General features: G+C 39.8%; 1 non-coding gene across 1 annotated transcript; it reads left to right on the forward strand.

The window, feature by feature from the left end:
* The first annotated feature begins 4,770 nt into the window (after positions 1-4,770).
* Positions 4,771-4,874, forward strand: LOC130971108 (small nucleolar RNA R71). Its single transcript, XR_009082339.1, has one exon. It is a non-coding gene; the product is annotated as a small nucleolar RNA R71 (small nucleolar RNA).
* Positions 4,875-5,470: the final 596 nt, after the last annotated feature.

The following is a 5,470-nucleotide window of genomic DNA, read 5'->3' on the forward strand; positions in this document are numbered from 1 at the left end:
AAAGTGTTGTGCAACGTATATCTTGGAATAAGAATAAGAGAGAATTGAATAGAAAGTAATAGTAATTGTATTGAAACTTGAGGTACAGCAGAGCTCCACACCCTTAATCTATGGTGTGCAGAAATTCCACCGTTGAAAATACATAAGTGAAAGGTTCAGGCATGGCCGAATGGCCAGCCCCCTAAAACGTGCTCAATGGCCTCTTAAGATGAATAATAAAACAAAACTGAGACCAAAGATGAAACGTGGTCAAAAGACAACTAATACATTAGTAAAAAGTCTTATTTATACTAAACTAGCTACTAGGGTTTACATGAGTAAGTAATTGATGCATAAATCCACTTTCGGGGCCCACTTGGTGTATGCTTGGGCTGAGCTTGATCTATCCACGAGCTGAGGCTTTTCTTGGAGTTGAACGCCAAGTTATAACGTGTTTTGGGCGTTCAACTCCGGGTCGTGACGTGTTTCTGGCGTTTAACTCCAGACAGCAACATGTAATTGGCGTTCAACGCCAATTTACGTCGTTAATTCACGAATGAAGTATGGACTATTATATATTGCTGGAAAGCTTTGGATGTCTACTTTCCAACGCCATTGAGAGCGCGCCATTTGGGGTTCTGTAGCTCCAGAAAATCCATTTCGAGTGCAGGGAGGTCAGATTCCAACAGCATCAGCAGTCCTTTTGTCAGCTTTTTTCAAAGTTTTGCTCAAGTCCGTCAATTTCAGCCAGAAATTACCTGAAATCATAGAAAAACACACAAACTCATAGTAATGTCCAGAAATGTGAATTTAACATAAAAACTAATGAAAACATCCCTAAAAGTAGCTTGAACTTACTAAAAACTACCTAAAAACAATGCCAAAAAGCGTATAATTATCCGCTCATCACAACACCAAACTTAAATTGTTGCTTGTCCCCAAGCAACTGAAAATCAAATAGGATAAAAAGAAGAGAATATACTATAAATTCCAGAAAATCAATGAATATTAATTCTAATTAGATGAGCGGGACTTGTAGCTTTTTGCTTCTGAACAGTTTTGGCATCTCACTTTTTCCTTTGAAGTTTAGAGTGATTGGCGTCTCTAGGAACTCAGAGTTCAGATAGTGTTATTGACTTTCCTAGTTAAGCATGTTGATTCTTGAACACAGCTACTTATGAGTCTTGGCTGTGGCCCTAAGCACTTTGTTTTCCAGTATTACCACCGGATACATAAATGCCACAGACACATAACTGGGTGAACCTTTTTAGATTGTGACTCAGCTTTGCTAGAGTCCCCAGTTAGAGGTGTCCAGAGCTCTTAAGCACACTCTTTTTGCTTTGGATCACGACTTTAACCACTTAGTCTCAAGCTTTTCACTTGGACCTTCATGACACAAGCACCTGGTTAGGGACAGCTTGATTTAGCCGCTTAGGCCTGGATTTTATTTCCTTGGGTCCTCCTATCCATTGATGCTCAAAGCCTTGGATCCTTTTTACCCTTGCCTTTTGGTTTTAAGGGCTATTGGCTTTTTCTGCTTGCTTTTTTTATTTTTCTTTTTTTTTCGCAAGCTTTTTACTTTTCACTGCTTTTTCTTGCTTCAAGAATCAATTTCATGATTTTTCAGATTATCAATAACATTTCTCTTTGTTCATCATTCTTTCAAGAGCCAACAATTTTAACATTCATAAACAACAAGATCAAAAATATGCACTGTTCAAGCATTCATTCAGAAAACAAAAAGTATTGTCACCACATCAATATAATTAAATTAAATTCAAGGATAAATTCGAAATTCATGTACTTCTTGTTCTTTTGAATTAAAACATATTTCATTTAAGATAGGTGAAGGATTAATGGAATTATTCATAACTTTAAGACATAGTTACTAACTACTAATTATCATGAAGTAGAGACACAAAACATAAATAAACATGAAGCATAAAAATCAAAAAACAGAGAAATAAGAACAAGGAATGAGTCCACCTTAGTGAGGGTGGCGCCTTCTTGAAGAACCAATGGTGCTCTTTGAGCTCCTCTATGTCTCTTCCTTGCTTCTGTTGAATGATTCCTAGTAATTTTGGTGCTCCTATCCTTAGTTGCTCCCAATAATTGTGTGGAGGACAGTTTATCCCCTGAGGTATCTCAGGGATCTCTTGATTTACAGTCAAATGTTCTACCATTGAGCTATAAATCCTTTAGAAGAGTCTTTCCATCTCCCATGACTCAGAGGTGGAAGCTTTTGTCTTCCCTATTCTCTCTCTCTTTTTTTTTGAGGTTTCTCTGGCCTTAGGTGCCATCAATGGTTGTGGAAAAACAAAAAGCTATGCTTTTACAACACCAAACTTAGAAAATTGCTCGCCCTCGAGCAAGAGAAGAAAGAAAAGATGAAGAATAAGAAGAAGATATGGAGAAGATGGAGGGATATATGTAGGAAAGAGATTTTGAATGTTGAAGGTAGGTGGGGTGTTTGGGGAAGAGTGGATAGATGTGAGTGGTGAATGGAAAACAGAAGGGATGACCATGAATGGAGAAAGAAAGAGGGCGAGGTAGGTGGGGATCCTGTGAGGTCCACAGATCCTGAGGTGTCAAGAAATTCCATCCCTGCACCAAATAGGCATGTAAAATGCCTTTGCACACCATTCTGGCGTTTAAACGCCGAGTGGTGCACATTCTGGGCGTTCAACGCCCATATGTAGCATGTTTCTGGCGTTGAACGCCAGTTTCATGCTTGTTACTGGCGTTCAGCGCCAGCTTTTCCTCTAGGCACATTCCTGGCGTTCAAACCCCAGAATGTTGCTTGTTTTTGGTGTTCAGTGCCAGATTCATGCTCTGTTCTGGTGTTGAACGCCAGCCAGATGCTCCTTACTGGCGTTGAACGCCAGTCTGTGCTTCCTCCAGTGTATGATTTTTTTTCTGCTGTTTTTGATTCTGTTTTTTTAATTTTTATATTTTTTCCGTGACTCCACATGATCACGTACCTAATAAAAAACAAAATAACAATAAAATAAAATAAAAATTAGATAAATAAAATTGGGTTGCCTCCCAACAAGCGCTTCTTTAATGTCAATAGCTTGACAGTGGGCTCTCATGGAGCCACAAAGGTGATCAGGTCAATCTTGTATAGTCCCAACACCAAACTTAGAGTTTGGATATGGGGTCTTAACACCAAACTTAGAGTTTAGTTGTGGCCTCCCAACACCAAACTTAGAGTTTGACTGTGGGGGCTCTTCTTGACTCTGAACTGAGAGAAGCTCTTCGTACTTACTCTCTTTTGTCACAGAGGGATGGCCATGTGCCTTAAACACAAGGTAGTCCCCATTCAATTGAAGGACTAGTTCACCTCTGTTGACATCTATCACAGCTCCTGCTGTAGCTAGGAAAGGTCTTCCAAGGATAATGCATTCATCCTCTTCCTTCCTAGTGTCTAAGATTATAAAATTAACAGGGATGTAAAGGCCTTCAACCTTTACTAACACGTCCTCTACTAATCCATAAGCTTGTCTCAATGATTTGTCTGCCAGTTGTAATGAGAACAAGGCAGGTTGTACCTCAATGATCCCCAGCTTCTCCATTACAGAGGGTGGCATAAGATTTATCCCTGACCCCAGATCACATAGAGCTTTTTCAAAGGTCATGGTGCCTATGGTACAAGGTATTAAGAACTTGCAAGTATCTTGTCTCTTTTGAGGTAAAATTTTCTGAATCCAGGTGTCTAGTTCACCAATGAGCAAGGGAGGTTCACTTTCCCAAATCTCATTACCAAACAACTTGGCATTCAGCTTTATGATAGCTCCTAAATATTGAGCAACTTGCTCTCCAGTCACATCTTCATCCTCTTCAGAGGAAGAATAGTCTTCAGAGCTCATGAATGGCAGAAGGAGATTTAATGGAATCTCTATGGTCTCTATATGAGCCTCAGATTCCTCTGGATCCTTAATAGGAAACTCCTTCTTGCTTGAGGGACGTCCCAGGGGGTTTTCCTCACTAGGATTTTCGTCCTCCTCCTCCCTTGTGCATTCGGCCATATTGATTATATCAATGGCCTTGCACTCTCCTTTTGGATTCTCTTCTGTATTGCTTGGGAGAATACTGGGAGGAGTTTCAATGACTTTCTTACTCAGCTGGCCTACTTGTGCCTCCAGATTTCTGATGGAGGATCTTGTTTCACTCATGAAACTGAAAGTGGCCTTTGACAGATCAGAGACTAGATTGGCTAAATTAGAAGTGTTTTGTTCAGAATTCTCTGTCTGTTGCTGAAAAGATGATAGAAAAGGCTTGCTATTGCTCAGCCTATTGCGTCCACCATGGTTAAAGACTTGTTGAGGCTTTTGTTGATCCTTCCATGAGAAATTTGGATGATTTCTCCATGATGAGTTATAGGTGTTTCCATAAGGTTCACCCATGTAATTAACCTCTGCCATGGCAGGGTTCTCAGGATCATAAGCTTCTTCAGAAGCTGCCTCTTTAGTACTGTTGGATGCATGTTGCCATCCATTCAGATTTTGAGAGATCATGTTAACCTGTTGAGTCAACACTTTGTTCTGAGCCAATATGGTATTCAGAGCATCAATTTCAAGAACTCCTTTCTTCTGAGGTATCCCATTATTCACGAAATTCCTCTCAGAAGTGTACATGAATTGGTTGTTTGCAACCATATCAATGAGTTCTTGAGCCTCTTCAGGCATTTTATTTAGGTGAATAGATCCACCTACAGAATGGTCCAATGACATTTTCGAAAATTCAGATGGGCCATAATAGAATATATCTAATATGGTCCATTCTAAAAACATGTCAGATGGACATCTTTTGGTCAGCTGCTTGTATCTTTCCCAAGCTTCATAGAAGGATTCACCATCTTTTTGTTTGAAGTTTTGAACATCCACTCTCAGCTTGCTCAGCTTTTGAGGAGGAAAGAATTTATCCAAGAAAGCCGTGACCAGCTTATCCCAAGAGTCCAGGCTATCCTTAGGTTGTGAATCCAACCATATTCGAGCTCTGTCTCTTACAGCAAAAGGGAAAAGCATGAGTCTGTAGACTTCAGGATCAACTCCATTCGTCTTTACAGTCTCACAGATCTGCAAGAACTCAGTTAAAAACTGATAAGGATCTTCAGATGGAAGTCCATAAAACTTGCAGTTTTGTTGCATTAAAGCAACTAGTTGAGGCTTAAGCTCAAAATTATTGGCTCCAATGGCAGGAATGGAGATGCTTCTTCCATCAAATTTGGACGTTGGCTTTGTGAAGTCACCAAGCATTCTCCTTGCATTATTATTATTTTCGGCTGCCATCTCCTCCTCTTGTTCGAAAATTTCTGAAAGGTTGTTTCTGGATTGTTGTAATTTAGTGTCTCTTAGTTTCCTTTTCAGAGTCCTTTCAGGTTCAGGATCAACTTCAACAAGAGTGCCTTTTTCCCTGTTCCTGCTCATATGAAAGAGAAGAAAACAAGAAAAGAAGAGGAATCCTCTATGTCAGAGTATAGAGATTCCTT

This window comes from Arachis stenosperma, chromosome 3, assembly GCF_014773155.1.
Source record: "Arachis stenosperma cultivar V10309 chromosome 3, arast.V10309.gnm1.PFL2, whole genome shotgun sequence".
NCBI lineage: Eukaryota > Viridiplantae > Streptophyta > Magnoliopsida > Fabales > Fabaceae > Arachis > Arachis stenosperma.